The sequence below is a fragment of the Myotis lucifugus genome, unplaced genomic scaffold (genome assembly GCF_000147115.1).
Source record: "Myotis lucifugus unplaced genomic scaffold, Myoluc2.0 scaffold_19, whole genome shotgun sequence".
NCBI classification, from domain to species: domain Eukaryota; kingdom Metazoa; phylum Chordata; class Mammalia; order Chiroptera; family Vespertilionidae; genus Myotis; species Myotis lucifugus.
The window spans coordinates 5,602,640-5,622,052 of NW_005871067.1; the positions used below are offsets into that span (position 1 = coordinate 5,602,640).

The 19,413-nt window shown below is 41.0% G+C and overlaps 1 pseudogene; it reads left to right on the forward strand.

The window, feature by feature from the left end:
• Positions 1 to 3,102: 3,102 nt before the first annotated feature.
• LOC111825278 lies at positions 3,103 to 3,214 on the forward strand (annotated as a pseudogene).
• The last annotated feature ends 16,199 nt before the right edge of the window (positions 3,215 to 19,413 follow it).

Consider the following 19,413-nt stretch of genomic DNA (forward strand, 5'->3'; position numbering starts at 1 on the left):
AATTTAAAAAAAAGATTGACAGCTGGCAGACAGGCAAAGCAGACAGATCGATCCTGCCTGCTTGCAGCCAAGGCCTGTGGAGACAGACACAAGCAGAGGAACGGTGGTTCACATGGAGCTTCAACACGGTGCTAATTGCCAAAGACATTGCCTGACAGTGGTCAGCACCTGACGACCTAACAGGAATCCCAGAATTGGCAGACAGAACAGAAGAGTGGGGTCTTAAACCAGCCCACATGGGGCATTAAAATGCATTTGAAGTGAATGACAGTTCACCTTTTAATATTTTATATTTTTAAATAAAAACACTTTTTTGTATATTTATTTTTTCTTTTTTTTTACCCTTTTCTTCCTTGCTTCTCCCTTTTTTCAGCCTTTTTTCGTCTCTCTGCTTTAGCTTTTCCCTTTTCTTTCTTTTTACCTCTTGTTAAAAAGTGATCTTCCTTACCTGCTTTATTGAGGTGTTATTATTATTGTAGTCTCTGTGGCTTATTCATATATCTAATTTCCTCTTCCCTGCTCCTACTCCATTTCCCATTCTCTTTTCTCCTTCTTCACTGCTTAAATCCCCCCGCCCCCCGTCTTGCTCTTTTCTTCTTCTAATTTGTAAATTACTTCCATTTTCTAAATTCAGGCTTATCTGCTCTCTCCTCTATTCTCCTTTACAAAAATAAAATAATAATTTTTTGTAATTTTAATTTTTTATTCTTATCCAATCATTCTCTTTCTCCCTTCTTCATACTAAACTGTGGTCCTTCCCATATTCATCCAATTCCTTAAACTTATTTTCTGTATTTAAGCTCTGCCTCTACAGATTCTGCCCTCCCCCTTCTTCTGGGTGTTTTTTGTTTGCATTTTTTGGTTTACTTGTTTGTTTTGTTGTGTTGTCTCCCATATTCTGTCTTTTTTTATTTTTCTTAAACTTTTTAAAAATTTTCTTTTTTTCTTTTCTTGCTATTGTTTTTACTCTCTTTTCTCTCCTAATTCTCTTTTCTTTGGTGGTTACTTCTGTTGGGATTATAGTTGTCTTGTGTACATTTTCCTTCTGTTCCTTTTGTGTTGTGTGTTGTGTTGTATTTTGTGCTGTTCAGTCATCTCCTCCACAACAGTTGGCACGATGTTGTAGAGATCAAGCCACATAACCAGACACCCTGAGAGAATACTCCACCCACGGGACAATAACATTCAAGACCCAACTACATCAAGAGAACCCAAATATCTCAAGTAAGGGGCATCCTTAGAATACCCAGCCCAGAAGATCTGATAGACTGAACCACTGGGTCCCACAAAACATGTACATAAGATCAATTCAAAAACTCTGGGTGGCATAGCAGTTTGGTTTAATTCATAGAAACAATCACAAAGGAACAGCAAAAATGGGGAGACAAAGTAACAACCCCCATATGAACAAAAAGGAGGAATAACCAGAAAAGGAAATAAATGAAATGGAGGTAAGCAATTTGTCAGAGAAAGAATTCAGAGTAATGTTATGAAGATGATGAAAAGGAGGGATGAAAAATTCACCAACATGCATAAGAATCAAGAGGAAATGAAGAATGACATAGCTGAAATAAAGAACACAATGGAAGGTTTCAATAGTAGAGTAGAAAATGCTGAGGACAGAATCAGCAAGTTATAAGACAAGGTAGAGAAAAACACCCAATCTGAACAGCAACTGGAAAAAAACCTTAAAAGCAGGAGGATATTCTAAGGGAGCTTTGGGACAACATGAAATGACACAATATCCACATAATAGGGGTGCCAGAAGGACAGGAAACTGAGCAAGGAATAGAAAACCTGTTTGAAGAAATAATGAAAAAACTTCCCTGACTTTGGGAAGAAAAAAGTCACACAAGTCCAGGAAGCACAAAGAGTTCCAAGCAAGATGAACTCTGAAAGACCCACACCAAGACACACCATAATTAAATTGGCAGACATCAAGGACAAAGTAAAAATCTTAAAGGCTGCCAGAGAGAGACAGAAAGTTATGTACAAGGGGTCTCCCATTAGACTATCAGCTGATTTCTCAACAAACACATCAGGCCAGAAGGAAATGAAATGAAGTATACAAAGTGATGTAAAGCAAGGGACTAAGTCCAAGAATACTATACCCAGCAAGGCTATCATTCAAAGTTGAAGGGGAAATCAGGAGCTTCATAGACAACAAAAGGCTTAGGTAGTTTATTACCACCAAGCCAGCAATGCAAGAAATGCTAAAGAGACTGCTGTAACAAGAAGAAATATTAAGGCAAGAAGGAACACAGGTATAAAGAACAAAAATGGCGACAAACAAGTACCTATCTTATATAATAAAAGCCTAATATGCAAATTGTCCCCTCAGGAGTTGACCAGGTGTTTGACCACTCTCTATGATGTGCTCTGACCACCAGTGGGCAGGGCAGAACATGGCAGGCATCGACGATGCTGCGCTGGCAGCGGGCAGCAGTTGGAGGTACTGCCGACCCCAGTGGGCCCCGACGAGAGTGGAACCGCGGTGGGATGGTGGAGCAGGTGAGCGGGCAGTGCCAGGCCAAGGCGTGTGCAAGTGGGGTACCAATCGCCCCTCTGATCGCCCCACTGATTGCCCCGCAGACAGCGAACAGTGGTAGGGGTGGCGGGGCTGCTGCCCAGCTCCCAGGCACTGAGGGAGCTGGGTGGGGGGCCCGGCCCTGATTGATCACTTCGCAGGTTGTGACCAGCGCTGTGGCAGGGGGCGGTGGTGGGGCCCTATAGATGGTAACCAGCGGCAGCGGTGGGGAGTGGGGCCACCACCTGGCTCCCAGGCACTGAGGGAGCCAGGCAGGTCACCTGGCTCCAATAGATCGCCCCTCAGGCGGGATGGTGGAGCAGGTGAGGGGGCGGTGCCAAGCCATGGTGGGGTGCCAGGCGAGGCTGTGGGGCTGCAAGGCTGGGGGCATGAACTGGGGTTGCAAGCCTGGAGGCGCGAGTGGAGGCCCGATCCCCGTAGGCCACCCAGAGGGACCCCACCCATGCATAGATTGGTGCACCGGGCCTCTAGTCAATAATGATTTTAAATGTAAATGGATTAAGTGCTCCAATCAAAAGACGTAAGAAGCTGAATTGATAAGAAAACATGGCTCAAGCTTTACGCAGTGGCAGTATCATAGCCAATGAGGTTTATCCGAGGCGCGATTATTGCTAATTGAAAAAAAAAGAAAAAGAAAACATGGCTCATATATATGCTGTTTACAGAACAAAGAACTCACAGACTGAAAGTGAAGGGATGTAAAAAAATTTTCAGGCAAATGGAAATGAAAAAAAAAGCTGGGGTAGCAATACTTATATCTGACAAAATAGACCTCAAAGTGAAGGCTATAACAAGAGATAAGAAAGACCACCTCATAAACTAAAGGAATTGATTCGACAAGAGGATATAACTCTGGTAAACACATATGTACCCAATACAGGGACACCCAAATACATAAAAAAATTCTGGAAGATATCAAGGGAGAGATCGACAACAATACAATCATAGTAGGGGGCTTTAATATCCCATTGACACCACTGGATAAATCCTCTAGACAAAAAATCAGCAAAGAAACAGCAATCCTAAATGATCCACTAGATCAAATGGAATTAATTGACATCTTCAGAACATTTCACCCCAAAGCTAAGGAATATGCATTCTTCTCAAGTGCACATGGGATATTTTCAAAGATAGACCACATATCAGGACACATGCTAACTCTATACACATTCCAGAAGATTGAAATCTTATCAGGCATCTTCTCATCACATTATTATAAAAGTAGAAATCAACTTCAATAAAAACATTAAACACATTGAAGCTAAATAACATGTTATTAAACAATGAATGGCTTACCAAAGAAATCAAAGAAGAAATAAGCATCCTGGTAAAAAAATGACAATGAAAACAGAACAATCCAAAATCTATGGGACAATGAAAGCGGTCCTGAAAGGGAAGTTCATAGCACTACAGGCCTACTCCAAAAAACAACAAAAACTGATAGTAAGTTATCTAACCCAAAAACTTAAAGAACTAGAAGAGAGCAACAAGAAAATCCCAGAGTAAGTAGAAGGAAGGAAATAATAAACATCAGAGTGGAAATAAATGATATGAAGACCCATAAAAATATAGAAGATCAATAGAACCAAGAGCTGATTCTTTGCAAGAATAAACAAGATTGATGATCCTCTAGCTAGGCTCACCAAGAAGCAAATAAAGAGGACCTAAATAAACAAAATTAGAAAGGAAAGAGGCAAAGGGACAGCCAACCCCACAGAAATACAAAGATTGTAAAAATAATACTACGAACAACTTTATTCCAACAAACTGAGGAACCTAGATGAAATGGACATATTTCTAGAAAAATACAGTCTTCCAAAACTCAGGAAGAATCAGAGAACCTGAATAGGCTGATAACTACTGATGAAATTGAAGCAGTAATAAAAAAAACTTCCAGCAAACAAAAGTCCTGGTCCGGACTGCTTCAAGGGGAGTTTTACCAAACATTCAAAGAACTAATACCTACCCTCTGCAGATTATTCCAAAAATTCAAGAGGAAGGAACACTTCCAAGCTCTTTCTATGAATCCAGCATTACCCTAATTTCAAAACCAGATAAAGACGCTACAATGAAAGAATTACAGCCAATATCACTGAGGAATATAGACACTAAATTCCTCAACAAAATATTAGCAAATTGCATCAAGAAACACATTAAAAAGATCACACACTATGACCAAGTGGGATTTATTTCAAGATTTAAGGCTGGTATAGTATCCACAAAACAATAAACATCATATATCACATAAACAAATTGAAAGGCTAAAACCACATGATCATATCAATTGATGCAGAAAAAGCATCTGACAAAATCCAATACCCTCTTTTTGATAGAAACCCTTAGCAATGTGGGAATAAAGTGATTATACCACAACATAATAAAAGCCTTATATGACAAACCTATAGCAAACATCATACTCAATGGGCAAATACTAAAACCACTTCCCCTAAGAGCAGGAACAAGACAGGGATGCACACTTTCATCACTCCTATTCAACATAGTACTGGAAATGCTAGCTATAGTGATCAAACAAGAAGAAATAAAAGGTATACAAATGGGAAAAGAAGTAAAACTGTCATTGTTCTCAGATGACATGATACTGTACATAGAAAACCCTAAAGGCTCCATAAAAAAACTACCAGATTTAATAAATGAATTTGGCAACGTAGCAGGATACAAAATTAACACCCAGATCTATGGCTTTTTTATACACCAATAATGAACTCACAAAAGAGGAAAAAACAAACAAAAAAACATTCTCATTTACCATCGCACCAAAAAATTGAAGATACCTAGGAATAAACTAAGGAGGTAAAAGACCAGTACTTGGAAAACTATAGGATGTTGAAAAAAGAGATAGAGTGAGATATAAGCAAGTGGAGGAATATACCATGTTCATGGATTGGTAGAATCAACATCATTAAAATGTCCATACTACCCAAAGCAATCTATGGATTCAATGCAATCCCCATTAAAATTCCAAGGGCATATTTCACAGACCTAGAACGAACTCTCCAAAAATTCATCTGGAATAAAAAATAACCCAGCAATCCTGAGAAAGAAAAATGTTGGATGGACTTCAATACCAGATATCAAGCTATATTATAAAGTTCTTCTCAAAACTGCCTGGTTCTGGCACAAGAGTAGACATATAGACCAATGGAACAGAACAGAGAACCCGGAAATTGACTGAAGCCATTATGCTCAATTAATATTTGACACAGAAGGCAAGAGCATACAATGGAGTCAAGACAGTCTCTTTAATAAATGGTGTTGGGAAAATTGGACAGATACTTGCAAAAAAATGAAACTAGACCACCAACTTAACAATACACAAAAATAAACTCAAAATAAATAAAAGACTTAAACATATGATGGGAAACCATAAAAATCTTAGAAGAATCCACAGGCAGCAAAATATCAGACATATGTTGTAGCAATAGCTTTACTTATACATCTCCTAGGACAATGGAAACTAAGGAAATAATAAACAATTGGGACTACATCAAAATAAAAAGTTTCTGCAGAGGAAAAGAAACTATCAACAAAAGAATAAGAGAGCCTACCAGGGATAACATATTTTCCAATGTTATATCCGATAAGGATTTAATCTTCATATTTATAGAGAACTCATACAATTTAACAAAAGGAAGATAAACAATCTAATAAAAAATGGGCAAAGGACCTAAATAGACACTTTTTGAAAGTGGACATACAGAAGGCCAAGGGACATATGACAACCTGTTTAAAGTCACTAATCATCCGAGAGATGCAAATCAAAACAACAAAGAGGTACCATCTCACACCTGTCAGAATGGCTATCATCACTAAATCAACAAACAACAGTGCTGGAGAGGATGTGGAGAAAAAGGAATCCTCATGCACTGCTGGTCGAAATTCAGACTAGTGCAGCCACTGTGGAAAACAGTATGGACTTCCCTAAAAAAATTAAAAATGGAACTCCCATTTGACACAGTAATCCCACTTCTAGGAATATTTCCCAAGAAATCAGAAACACTAATCACAAGGGATATATACACCCCTTTGTTCAAAGCAGCACAATTTACAATATCTAAGATTTGGAAACAGCCTAAGTGCCCATCAGCAGATGAGTGGATTAAATATCTGTGTTACCTCTACACACTGGAATACTACGCTGGTGTAAATAAGAAAGAACTCTTACCATTTGTAACAGCATGGATGGACCTGGAGAGCATTATGCTAAGCAAAATAAGTCAATATTACATGATTTCACTTATTTGTGGAGTATAGTGAATATTATAATCTGATGAACAAAAATAGCTCCAGAGACATAGAAGCATTGAACAGACTTTCAAATCTCAGAGGGAAGGTGGGGGAGTGTGGGGTGGAGTGTAAGAGATCAACCAAAGGACTTATATCCATGCATTTGAGCATGACCAATGGACACAGACAAAAGGGAGGTGGGGGCATGTGTTGTTGGGGCGGGGGAGTGGGTGGGGAGAGGTCAATGGGGGTAAAAGGAGACATGTAAAACTTTTAGCAATAATTTAAAGAAATTTAAAAAGGTAAACTGCAGGATGGGATGGGGCAGGTTTAGTTTTGGGGGAAGAGAGATAAAGGAAGGATAAAATTAGTTGCTCATATAACCAATTATTTTGACTCCCCCCTTCTTTTTTTATGAGCAGTGGATGCACACTACATTATCTCACAGATCCATCCATGTAGGAAAACATTTTATTCACCTAAGTATTAACCTGCAGTGCTGCTGGAACTTGCTTTATACTTATTTTATGTTATGCAAAGCCTGTTGATTTTGTGGCTTTGCTGGTGGTGGCCACAGGTTCTTGTGTTACTCACCTCAACTTGTGAAAGCTCTTTATTCTGGTACTTAGAGATCAGGACCAGAGGTTCTGCTTTTATGTCTCATGACATTTTCTGATAATTCTGTTTTCATTTATACATTCAGCAAGCATTTATTAAACACTATGTACCAGGCATTTGTTGGCTCTTTTACTTTCTTCTCTTCTTTAGTGAGAGTTTTTTTCTTCTGGTTGAGATATTAAACAGTAATAAAATGAAATTGCCCAGTCAGAGCTTAATATTACAAAATATTTTCTAAGTAGAGCAAACTACATTTTTTAGCATTCTGGGCCAAGTGAATGAACTTCTGTCTCAGGAGGAGATCATTTTTATAGCTTTCTTTTCTGGTCTATGATGCCCTCTGAATACTCGATATCTTTAGCTTCTGCACCAGTGTCCTGGGGCTGCTGTAACAGATGATCATAAACTGGCTGACTTAAAACAACAGAAATGGTTATAGAGGGTATTCTCTCATGGTTATAGAAGGTAGAAGTCTGAAATTAAGGTGTCAGCCAAGCCTCTGAAGGCTCTAGGGAAGGCGTTCCTTGACTTGCAGCTACATGACTACAACCTCTGCCCCCATCATTACATGGTTGTCTTCTCTCTCTGTGTGTCATTATCTCTGTGTCCAAATCATTTTCTGCTAAATCTTACGAAGATACCAGTCATTGGATTAGGGTTCTCTTCAGTCAACTATGACCTCATCTTGATTACATCTGCAAAGACTCTATTTTCAAATAAGGTCACACTCACCAGTACTGGAGGTTAGAACTTGAACATATATAGACATTAAAATAAAAATTAGGAAAACTGGAAGGACATCTTAACATTTCCTGAAGAGCTGACTCATGTTATAGGTTCTTCTACTCTGATTTTCATGACACTTTTGTTATTATTACAAGTATTTATAAAGTACTTCCTATGAACAAAGGATTTTGGTAGAATTTGTGGATGATGCAGAAATAAATAGGACACAGTCCCTGTTTTCAAGACGTTTCCACTTTGGTGGGAGAGAGACTTATAACTTTGAAATAAGGTTAATGGATAAATGCTGCATGAATTCAGGTTCTGAGTGTTTGGGAAATATTTGGGGAAAGAGGGATTAATTTTGACTAAGAATGCTTTTGGAAGAGGTAACACAGTTTGTACTGGAATTCAAGAAAGTGGAGTATGTCAACTAGGAGATATTCCTTGAAGGACATCACCACCAGAATATTGAGTAGAGGTGTTGAGGCAGGACAGAGCAAGGTATGTTCTGGGAGAACATCACCTGAAGGGTGTGGTTAAAGGAAAGTGGAGTGGCAAATAAGGCTGAAAAGAAGTTTAAAGAATCCAAAGTAAAGGATTTTTCTTTGAATTCTAGATTGCAGTGTTTGGACTTCATTCTGTATTTAATGGAGACTCATCAAAGTTTCTCCTCAGAGTACTAGAAGGTCAGTTAGAAATCTGTTGAAATCGAATAGGAGCAGCCGTGGGCAAACTACGGCCTGCGGGCCAGATCCGGCCTGTTTGAAATGAATAAAACTAAAAAAAAAAAAAAAAGACAGTACCCTTTTATGTAATGATGTTTACTTTGAATTTATATTAGTTCACACAAACACTCCATCCATGCTTTTGTTCCGGCCCTCCGGTCCAGTTTAAGAACCCATTGTGGCCCTCGAGTCAAAAAGTTTGCCCACCCCTGGTCTAGGAGTCAGGAAATAGAGATCTGACCTGGAAAAGGAGCACAGGATGTAGACACTAGGTGAATTTGAGACACAGGTAGAAGTGGAATCAAAAGAATCTGGCAGCTGATGAGATGTTAAAGATGAGGGAAAACATGGAAGAATTGGAATCTTGGCAATGCCATGAAAAAGGCAGAAGTAGCTGAAGAGAAGGTTTCTGCAGGCAGAAGGGACGTGAAGAGGGGAGTGAAAATTCTATTTTGATCATGTGGTATTTTGAAACATTGATGTAAGGAAGTACAGCAGGTAGTAAAAATGCATGTTTGGAGTTGTGAGGAGCAGTCAGGTGAGTGTTTTTGAGCTCAGAGATGAACTTTATTATCTAAGGAATATGTTTTGTTTATTTATTTTTGGGCTGAGCTTTTTAATATCATAAATTAGTGCCCTGACCTACTTCTCACTGCCAGGCCCCTCCTTGGTCCTCTCCTATCCTTATGTTGCCTAGAAGGCTGCCTGCACCAGGGCTCCTACCATCCCCCAGGAAGGATCCAGCACCAGCCTGAGAAATGAGGCAACAGCAGGTAAGTGGGCAGGCCGGGGAAGAGACAGAAGCTCGTGCAGGTGTGTACATGTGTGTACCTACCTGTGTGTATGAACACAGGTGAAATGTTAGATTTTCAGTCCCTGTCTTAGGACAGGAGAGGAGGTGGTGGGGCAGAGAGAAGCACATGGTTTCTCCCCGGTGCCCCAGCCTTGCCCTGTCCCTGTACTGAAGGTGGCATCACTGATCCAGTCTGTGAGGACCCTGGGTCTGTCTCCTTTGAAAGCACTGGGAGAGTGGAAGGTAAGAAGTGGAAGAACTTGATGCCTGGTCATGCCTGCTGGTGACCTCTGCCTGTGCTCTGGCTGGAGGGCCTGAGAGCCCACAGTAGCGTGGTGTGGTCCAGCCCATGTAAGTCCCCATCCTGCGGGTCAGTCCACACATGAACAGAGCTATTCTGGCCGCTCCTGGAAACCCACAGACAGACAAGCATCTCCGTTCTCTGGGCCTTCACCACAGGACCAGGATGTGTCCTTCTTCAGCCACTCAGGTCCCCTCTTCCTTGGTTCCTCCAACACAACCTGGGTTGACTCCACTGGGAGCTCCTGCCACAGCTTTGCACTGTTGATGAACAGGCTCTCCTAAGTTTCTGTCCCCATGGCACAAAGTCAGGGCCAGTGGGCACCAGGCGGCCAGCTGCTTCTGCTGGGCCCTCATGTGTTGGGGTCCAACCCCAACGGGTCCAGGGATCCCCAAAGGTGTGGACGGAGTCGGCGAAGAATGAATGACATGGAAACTGGGTTCAGTTCATCAGCATAGCGAGGTTCTCCCTCCAGAATCTTCAGCGAAGTTCTGGTCAGGATCTCCAACCAAGTTCTGGTGCCATGTTCTCTCGCTAGGTTCTCCAGCCAGGTTCAGTCACCAGGTTCTTTAGCCAGGTTCTATCCAGGTTCTTTTGCCATGTTCTGTCTAGGTTCTCCAGTGAAGTTCTGTAGCCAGGTTCTGTCCAGGATCTTTTGCCATGTTCTCTGGCTAGGTTCTGGTTAGGATCTGATGATGATGTGATGAGGATCTGATGAGGATCTGATGACGATCTGATGAGGAGCTGATGTTTATTGTCTTGTTACATCCGCATTTATACCAGCCGATTTTAATCCTGTCAATTTCTATTACAAAGGTTAGGGCGTTTCTTATCTCCATTCCAGGGAGTAAAGATTATGTAGCTTAACTACCCGCCTGGCACTTAATTAAGGGGTTGTATCCCCTCCCTAACCTCAGGGAAAGATCCCCACCTGGGGAAACAACCTTTCTCAGAGAGGTGACCTTGGTTAAAACATATGGCGCTAAAGGGAGCAAACATATTAAGAACAGTATGCTATATACGCCAGGTCCATTGAAACATATGCTGTGCAGATGTTTCTTTCCTGCAGCGACTGTCATGTGGTGGAGGCCGGAAGCCACCCTCCCACCTGCACTCAAACTCAGTGCTGTTGGAGCAGCCCAGGACACTCAGAACCTCGAGAGCGGATTTCAGGCTATACCTCAGGGTTTCAGGCCTCTCTCAGGGGTGGGTGTGTGTGTGGGGGGGCAGCGTGTCCCGGATGTTTTACTCTTCAGCAGGTCCCTTGCCATTATCATAAAAATCCTTATGGTTTGGAGCAGACAGGGCCCTGAGAGGTCTTCCCATTCAATTTCGAGAAGGGCAGTGACTTCTCAAAGCTGCCCTGTTTGATAGCAGAACTGCAGGTACAACCGTGGGCCTCCAGACCCCAGGGAGGCTAGTTTCCACTAGCCTGGGCATCTTTTAACATTAACAGTTGTGTCAATTGCCATTTAATGTAAATGTCTCATAGTTCCCCAATATTCTTAATTCCTATGTCCTTTGACTCCACCATTCCTCAGTGCTCTGTGGCATTGTTGGGAGCATATGTATAGTTTTTATGGCTGGAAATGGCTCTGCTTCCAGTTTTCAGAGCTGCTGGGTCTTTGACCACAGCCACCTCTTCTCAACTCTCTCATGACCTCACCTCCTACTCTAAAGTTCCAAACTCCTTTGGTCTATCAGACTCCTAACCTAGCGTTGACTACTCAATTCTGTCCCTTTGTGGATCTACTGCTGGTTGTTCCCAAACCAGGGTTGTAGCTCCCTGCTGCCTGCCTCCCCCTTATAAGGAATAGATTTTAGAGAGAAAGTGGATGACTAGTCATTTCTAAGCTATAGAAATACTATATTATCCACACTTAAGGTACATTTATCATATTGGAGGAACTCTTAGAAACAAAAGCACTAGAATTTACTAAACATAACTGTGTCTAAAGAGGAAAACATATAATATAGAAAACAATAATGAATAATTAAAAACTTAAGGATTACAGGGAAAGAAATATCTATCCCCCTCAGGGCCCATCTTAATTATTTGTTGATTTAAGGAAATCTTGTTATTGAGGGATTATACATTTTATAGTGGGTCATTGAAATGTTGTAGAATATATTTACATAAAAGTATTAATCTTTTTTTTTATTGCTAAAAGTATTACAAAGGGTATTACATATGTGTCCTTCCCCCTCACTCCCCCCCCCGCCCTTGACAATCCCCTGGCCTCCCTTACCCCCCAGTGTCTTATGTCCATTGGTTATGCTTATATGCATGCATACAAGTCCTTTGGTTGATCTCTTACCCCCCTCCCTCCTGCCCCCCAACCCTCCCTGGCCTTCCCGCTGCAGTTTGACAATCAGTTTGAGGCAACTCTGCCTCTGTATCTATTATTGTTCAAAAGTTTGTAATGGTCTTTATTATCCATGAATGAGTGAGATCATGTGGTATTTTTCCTTCATTGACTGGCTTATTTCACTTAGCATAATGCTCTCCAGTTCCATCCATGCTGTTGCAAATGGTAAGAGCTCCTTCTTTTTTACAGCAGCATAGTATTCCATCGTGTAGATGTACCACAGTTTTCTAATCCACTCATCTGCTGATGGGCACTTAGGCTGTTTCCAAATCTTAACTATGGTGAATTGTGCTGCTATGAACATATGGGTGCATATATCCTTTCTGATTGGTGTTTCTGGTTTCTTGGGATATATTCCTAGAAGTGGGATCACAGGGTCAAATGGGAGTTCCATTTCCAGTTTTTTGAGGAAACTCCATACTGTCTTCCATAGTGGCTGCACCAGTCTGCATTCCCACCAGCAGTGCACAAGTGTTCCTTTTTCTCCACACCCTCTCCAGCACTTGTCGTTTGTTGATTTGTTGATGATAGCCATTCTGACAGGTGTGAGATGGTACCTCATTGTTGTTTTGATTTGCATCTCTCGGATGATTAGTGACTTTGAGCATGTTTTCATATGTCTCTTGGCTTTCTGAATGTCCTCTTTTGAAAGGTGTCTATTTAGATCCTTTGCCCATTTTTTGATTGGATTGTTTATCTTCTTTTTGTTAAGTTGTATGAGTTCCCTATAAATTTTGGAGATAAGGCCCTTATCAGATATGACGTTGGCAAATATGTTTTCCCACGCAGTGGGTTTTCTTGTTTTGTTGATGGTTTCTTTTGCTGTGCAGAAGCTTTTTATTTTGATGTAGTCCCCCATTTGTTCATTTTCTCTTTAGTTTCAACTGCCCTAGGAGCTGTATCAGTGAAGAAATTGCTTTGGCATATGTCTGAGATTTTGTTGCCTTTGGATTCTTCTAGAATTTTTATGGTTTCCTGTCGTACATTTAAGTCCTTTATCCATTTTGAGTTTATTCTTGTGTATGGTGTAAGTTGGTGGTCTAGTTTCATTTTCTTGCAAATATCTGTCCAATTTTCCCAACACCATTTATTGAAGAGACTATCTTGGCTCCATTGTATGTTCTTGCCTCCTTTGTCAAATATTAATTGAGCATATTGGTTCGGGCTAATTTCTGGACTCTCTATTCTATTCCATTGATCTATATGTCTGTTCTTGTGCCAGTACCAGGCAGTTTTGAGAACAGTGGCTTTGTAATACAGCTTGATATCTGGCATTGAGATCCCACCTACTTTATTCTTTTTCAGGATCGCTGCAGCTATTCAGGGTCTTTTTTTATTCCAGATGAATTTTTGGAGAGTTCGTTCTAGATCTTTGAAGTAGGCCATTGGTATTTTAATGGGAAGTGCGTTGAATTTATAGATTGCTTTGGGTAGTATGGACATTTTAATGATGTTGATTCTACCAATCCAAGAACATGGTATAAGTATTATAATCTTAATATTTGGATGCAGCAGTCAGAATAGAGAAGCTGTATGGGCAGTCAATAAGCTGGAAAAGAATTTTGCCTGCTATGCTTAAGTCCTTCTAAATCAATTAGGAGGCATTTCTAGTTTTATTTGAAGATGGATATCCCCACAATAATAACTGCCCAACAAAGGAACAGGGTTCCTCAGGAGGCCTTAAATTTCCCATTCAGGAAGTGTTCAAGAAATTTATAGTTGAGGCTATTTCAAAAGGCATTTTTGCTTTTGGAGGGAAGTTGGCCTGAATGACACCCTAAGACTGAATGAGCTCTTGATATTCCCCGCAGGACTAGGAATTAGATTGTATCAGTCACTGCATTGTTAGAGACTGGTTGTTGCCCCCTGGATCTAAGGGGGCAACGGTAATTACTGTTGTTATTACTCTCAGAGTCTAAAGTTGAAAGGATCACAGGAGGTAAATAACCTTACTGCCTTTCATCTTTCTTCATGATTCTTATTTTCTAACCTTTTAATATTTTCAGTTCATGGGTGTGGAGAGGAAGAATGGAAACATGTCTTAATGGAAGTTTTGTTTTATTTGAATTTCTAAGTCAGACTCAAAGAGAAGCTTTATTTTTTTCTTCTTATTATTTATTTAAATCCTCACCCAAAGACATTTATTGATTTTAGAGAGAGGGGGAGGGGGAGAGAGAGAGAGAGGGAGAGAGGGAGAGAGAGACATCGATGTGAGAGAGAAACAGCAAACGGTTGTCTCCTGTATGCGCCCTAACCTGGATCAAACCTGCAACTTAGGTATGTGCCCTGACCAGGAATCAGACCTGTGCCTTTTGGTGTATGGGATGATGTTCCAACCCACTGAGCCACATTGGCCAGGGTGAGAAGCTTTATTTTCAAGTTATATCTTTAAAATATTATTTCAAGCCACCTCTTGGAGTTAAAATGGAAAAAATTATCAAATTTTATTTATGTTACTATAGTTGAAGACTTGGTATCAATACAAAATGCCTTACATACAAATTTTTTTTATAGTTGATAGTATTACAGATATCCCCCATTTTCCCCTCTTTTGCTCCCCTCAAACCCCCTGCCCCTCCCCAGGCCTTCACTACACTATTGTCTGTATCTGTGGGCAATTCATTTAAGTATATAAGTTCTTTGATTAATCTCTTCCTGTCCCCCCATCACTCTCCCCTCTGAGATCTGTCAGTCTGTTCCACCCACCCATGCCTCTGGACCCATTTTGTTCATCAGATTATTTTGTTCATTAGATTCCACATATAAGTAAGATCATGTGATATTTGTCTTTCTCTGACTGGCTTATTTCACTTAGCACAGTAAGTCCATGCTGTCGCAAAGGGTAAGATTTCTTTCTTTTTTTTTTATTTTTAATTTTTATTTTATTTATTTTTTTTTATTAAATCTTTATTGTTCAGATTTTTACATTGGTTCCTCTTTTTTCCCACCATAACTCTCCTCCACCCAGTTCCCACCCCACCCTCCGCTCTCACTCTCCACCCACTGTCCTCATCCATAGGTGCACATTATTGTCCAATCTCTTCCCGCATCCCCCACACCCCTTTCCCCCCCAAGAATAGTCAGTCCATTCCCTTTCTATGTCCCTGATTCTACTATAATCACCAGTTCATACTGTTCATCAGATTATTTATTCACTTGATTTTTAGATTCACTTGTTGATAGATGTGTATTTGTTGTTCATAACTTGTATCTTTACCTTTTTCTTCTTCTTCCTCTTCTTAAAGGATACCTTTCAGCATTTCATATAATACTGGTTTGGTGATGATGAACTCCTTTAGCTTTTCCTTATCTGTGAAGCTCTTTATCTGACCTTCAATTCTGAATGATAGCTTTGCTGGATAAAGTAATCTTGGTTGAAGGTTCTTGCTGTTCATCACTTTGAATATTTCTTGCCACTCCTTTCTGGCCTGCAAAGTTTCTGTTGAGAAATCAGCTGACAGTCGTATGGGTATTCCCTTGTAGGTAACTGAGTTTCTTTCTCTTGCTGCTTTTAAGATTCTCTCTTTGTCTTTTGCTCTTGGCATTTTAATGATGATGTGTCTTGGTGTGGTCCTCTTTGGATTCCTTTTGTTTGGGGTTCTCTGCACTTCCTGGACTTGGAAGTCTATTTCTTTCACCAGGTGGGGGAAGTTTTCTGTCATTATTTCTTCAAATAGGTTTTCAATATCTTGCTCTCTCTCATCTTCTGGTACCCCTATAATTCTGATGTTGGTACGTTTGAAGCTGTCCCAGAGGCTCCTTACACTATCTTTGTATTTTTGGGTTCTTTTTTCATTTTGCTTTTCCGGTTGGGTGTTTCTCGCTTCTTCGCATTTCAAATCTTTGACTTGATTCTTGCGCTCCTCTGGTCTGCTGTTGGGAGTCTGTATAATATTCTTTATTTCAGTCAGTGTATGCTTACTTTCTAGATGGTCCTTTATCACACCATCGAGGGTCTCATTAGATTTCCTGTACATCTCATCAAGTTTATCGACAGACTCTAGAAGCCTCTTGAGAGACCTCAAAAGTGTGGTTCTGAACTCAATATCCTCCCTTGATAGTTTTGTCCTGTTTCTTTGTCTCCGCATTTTTTACGCTTTCTTGGTACACCCCCTAGTGGTCTTTGTGGGCAGTCTTGTTGTAGTTAAGCCTTGATTGTTATAGTTAATACTAGAGGGATTTGACCTCCAGGCCGACTGGCTGTGATAATCAGCTGTTTCTGCAGTGGAAGAACTTGTGTCCTCTAGGGAGGTGCTAATCTAGCCTTTGCCTGAGGCTATCCGGTAAATGCCTCTGTGCAGGGCTTGGGCGGGGCGGGTCCCACGGGATCAACAGGGCGGAGGAGGAAGCAGTTATGGCTGCTCTCAGTCCGTCCCCAGGGGCTCTGCCTCTCTGTCCCAGCAACAGCTGCAAACCTCGGAGGGACCGTAGCCAGACAGTCCTGCTTCTCCCGTTTGAGTCTGGGTCCCTAGAGACTCGCCCGATCTGGAGCTCAGAGTCTGAGGCTCCCTCCGGATTGGAACAGACAATCACGCCCTCAGCCACCAGCCCGCGCTGCGCGCACTCCGCACCTTAGTATTTTACTTCAGCACTGCGCCTCCTCTGATTCTCGGTTCCTCCTAGTTGTAGAACTTCCACTCAGCCAGCCTTCCTGTGGTTCTGGATGATGTCCGTTCCGTCTTTTAGTTGTATTTTTGAAGTGGTTGTTCGAGGCAGCAAACTCCGGCGTTAACCTATGCCGCCATCTTGGTTTTCCTCTTTCTTTCTTTTTTTTTTTTTTTAAATATATTTTATTGATTTTTTACAGAGAGGAAGGGAGAGAGATAGAGAGTTAGAAACATCGATGAGAGAGAAACATCGACCAGCTGCCTCCTGCACATCTCCCACTGGGGATGTGCCCGCAACCCAGGTACATGCCCTTGACCGGAATCGAACCTGGGACCTTTCAGTCCGCAGGCCGACGCTCTATCCACTGAGCCAAACCGGTTTCGGCTCCTCTTTCTTTTTTACAGCTGAGTAGTATTCCATTGTGGAAATGCACCACAACTCATATTCACTCATCTACTGATGGGCACTTGGGATGTTTCCATATTTTAGCTATTGTAAATAATGCTGCTATGAACATAGGGGTGTATGTATTCTTTTGGATTGGTGTTTTGGGATTCTAGAAGTAGGATCAATGGGTCACTGGCAATTCCATTTTTAATTTTTTGAGGAAACACCATACTGTTTTCCATAGTGGCTGTACCAGTCTGCATTCCCGCTAGCAGTGTACTAGGATTCCCTTTTCTTCACATCCTTGCCAGCACTGGTGTGAGATGATACTTCATGGTAGTTTTAATTTGCATCTCTCTGATGATTATTGATGTTGAGAATTTTTAAAAATTTCTATTGGATATGTGTATATTCTCTTTGGAGAAGTGTCTGTTTAGATCCTTTGCCCATTTTTAAATTGGGTTGTCTTCCTTTTGTTGAGTTGTATGAGTATTTTTATATTTTGAAGATTAACCCCTTATCAGATGTATCATTGGCAAATATGTTCTCCCGTATAGTGGGTTGCCTTTTCATTTTGATGGTGGTTTCTTTTGCTGTGCAAAAGCTTTTGATTTTGATGTAGTCCCATTTGTTTACTTTTTCCTTTGTATCTCTTGCCCTAGGAGATGTATCGGCAAAAATTCTGCTATATGAGATGACTGAGATTTTACTGCCGATGTTTTCTTCTAGGATTTTTATGGTTTCATGGCTTACATATAAGTTTTTTTTTAATCCATTTTGAGTTTATTCTTGTGTATGGTACAAATTGGTGGACTAGTTTCATCTTTTTCCATGTGTCTGTCCAGTTTTCCCAACATTTGTTGAAGAGAATGTCTTTACTTCATTGTATGTTCTTGCCTCCTTTGTCAAATATTAAATAACTGTAATGACATGGGTCCGTTTCTGGGGTCTCTGTTCTGTTCCATTGATCTGTATGCCTGTTCTTGTGCCAGTAGCAGGCTGTTTTAATTACAATGGCTTTGTGGTATAGTTTGATATCTGGTATTGTGATCCCTTCAACTTTGTTCTTCTTTCTCAAGATTGCTGCAGCTATCAGGGTCTTTTTTGGTATCGTATGAGTTTTTGGAGTGTTTATTCTAGGTCTGTGAAGTATGCCATTGGTATCTTAATAGGGATTGCATTGAACCTAGATTGCTTTGGGTAGTATGGGCATTTTAATGATGTTAATTCTTCTAATTCATGAACATGATATACACTTTCATTTGTTTGTATTTTCCTGTATTTCTTTTTCAGTGTCCTATAGTTTTCCAAGTACAGGTCTTTTACCTCTTGGTTAAGTTTATTCTTAGGTATCTTATTTTTTATTTTTTGCAATGGTAAATAGGATTGTTTTTTTAGCTTCTCTTTCTGAGAGTTCATTATCTATACTAATAAAAGGGTAATATGCTAATTAGACAGGGAAACCTTCTGGGAGACCTTCTGGACGTCCTTCCGGACAAAGCCATGGTGGCGGGCCGAGGCAGAGGCGGTTAGGGGCGATCAGGCCGGCAGGGGAGGGCAGTTGGGGGCAAGCAGGCCAGCAGGGGGAGCAGTTGGGCATGAGCAGGCAGGCGCGGGGGGCAGTTGTTGTTGAGCAGGCCTGCGGGGGGGGGAATAGGGGGCAAGCAGGATGGTGGGGGCAGTTGGGGGTGAGAAAGGGGGTAGGGGGGCCAAGAAAGCTTTCTTTCTTTTTTTTGGTTAATCCTTGCCCGAGAATATTTTTCCATTGATTTTTAGGAAGCGTGGAAGAGAGAGGGAAAGACAGGGGAGCCTGCAACCAAGGTACATTCCCTTGACCAGAATCGAATCTAGGACCCTTGGGTCTGCAGGCCAATGCTCTATCCACTGAGCCAAACTGGCTAGGGCAAAAAAGAGCTTTCAAGTCTTTCCACCTCTTGAATTTTTTGGAATAGATTTTGTAGGATAGGTGTTAGTTCTTCTTCTTCTTCTTTTTTTAAAATAAATCTTTATTGTTCAGATTATTACAGATGTTCCTCTTTTCCCCCCCTATAGCTCCCCTCCACCTGGTTCCCACCCCACCCCATGCCCTTACC